The sequence below is a fragment of the Lactuca sativa genome, chromosome 8 (assembly GCF_002870075.4).
Source record: "Lactuca sativa cultivar Salinas chromosome 8, Lsat_Salinas_v11, whole genome shotgun sequence".
Lineage (NCBI taxonomy): Eukaryota > Viridiplantae > Streptophyta > Magnoliopsida > Asterales > Asteraceae > Lactuca > Lactuca sativa.
In genome coordinates, this window is record NC_056630.2 from 261,992,782 (window position 1) to 261,994,551 (window position 1,770).

At 45.1% G+C, this 1,770-nt stretch overlaps 1 non-coding gene across 1 annotated transcript; it reads right to left on the minus strand.

The window, feature by feature from the left end:
- Positions 1-545: 545 nt before the first annotated feature.
- Positions 546-652, minus strand: LOC111899154 (small nucleolar RNA R71). The gene has a single exon (XR_002852789.1). It is a non-coding gene; the product is annotated as a small nucleolar RNA R71 (small nucleolar RNA).
- Positions 653-1,770: the final 1,118 nt, after the last annotated feature.

Consider the following 1,770-nt stretch of genomic DNA (forward strand, 5'->3'; position numbering starts at 1 on the left):
AGACTGTTTTTTGGAAAAAGAAGAGCAGCAAATCAGGAGCATCCAGCGCTTCCTTAGTAATCGACGAACCGGCTAAGGAAGATATCGGGTACGAGACCGAAGAAGAAGAGGGCCCGACATACGAGCACGAAACCGAATCCGAGGAAGAGTTAGCTGTCACAATGGCTAACATTGATGAAATCCCCATGGGAGAATGGAAGAAGAGGATGCGAGACGACACTGGCCCGGGACTTGTGCAACCCGCTATTCCCGCGACTGCTACCTTCGAGCTAAAGGGTCATATCCTAGCTTTACTTAAGGAAATACCCTTTTATGGAAAAGACCATGAAGATGCCTATAAACATTTGGATGAAGTCAATGATGTAGCTGATTACTTCAATGTTCCAAATGTGCCCCGCGAGACTCAGCTACTTCGTATGCTTCCAGTGACATTCAAGGGTGCTGCAAAAGACTGGCTTAAATCACTTCCCCCCGGCTCAGTCACCACCTGGGCCAAGATGAAAGAAGAATTCATTGATCACTTCTGCCCACCTTCCAAGATTGCCAAGTTGAAGAAGGCCATTGCTAACTTTGAACAACAAGCTGGAGAGTCTCTAAATGAAGCTTAGGAAAGGTACAAGAGCTTACTAAGAAACTGACCACACCATGACCTCAACAGCTAGCAAGAAGTATCCATCTTCTATGATGGAGTCAATGTCACAACCAGGCAGTTGCTAGACTCGCAAGGCCCGCTCACAAAGAAGCCACCCCTGGTGATCAAAGAATTGATTGAAGAATTCTCTAAACACTCTAGAGAATACCACAACCCTAGGCATGATGTCACTAGGGGAGCTGCCTATGCAGCTACTGAAGACTTATCCGCGGTCATGGCTATGCTAAAAACTATGGATAGGAGGATGGATAAAATGGATCAAACAATCCATGCTATTCGGGTGGGTTGTGAAAACTACAATGGGCCTCACCTCACTAGAGATTGTGATTTAGATGAAAATGGTAACAAGAAGGCACAAGTGTGTTACTCAAGTGGAGACCGATATGATGAAGACTAGCGAAGACAACAGAAAGATTGGCTCCCTTATGAAGAGTACAAGAAAACCAAGGAGGAAAGGTTTAGGCAAAAAGGGAGAGGGTTATACCAAAAGGAGGAGCCGGTGCAAGAAAAGAAGCCAAGCTTGGAAGAAATGCTCACAAAATTTGTAGCTGCTTCAGAAAAAAGACACAGTGACCATGATGCTGCAATTCAAGAAACAAGGACCATGCTAAGGAACCAGCAAGCATCTATTCACAATATAGAGACACAACTTGGGCAACTTGCTCAACAAATCAACCAAAGATCACCGGGCGAACTCCCTAGCAAAACTGAAAATAACCCATGAGGCGCGCAAATAAACATTGTCACAACAAGAAGTGGGAAGATAATCACCCCCTGGCACCTATTCAGACTGAGTCATCCAAGAAATCACAGAAGGAGGCGGCAGAAAAGCAAGCAGAAAACCAAGAATTACACTCTGACAGCCCTACTCGCCGAGTACCTCGTATGGACTCGGCGAGTACATCACAAAAACCCACCACACAGGCATCTGAAAAACTTTACCAGCCTCCCATGCCATACCCAACCCGATCTATGAAGGAGAAGCAGGAAGAGGAGTACCAGAAGTTTCTAGATCACATCCAGACTCTTCAAATCAACATACCATTCATTGAAGCCGTCATGCAAATGCCCAAATTTGCAAAGTTCCTTAAGGAACTTCTCACAAATAGAAAGAAGAT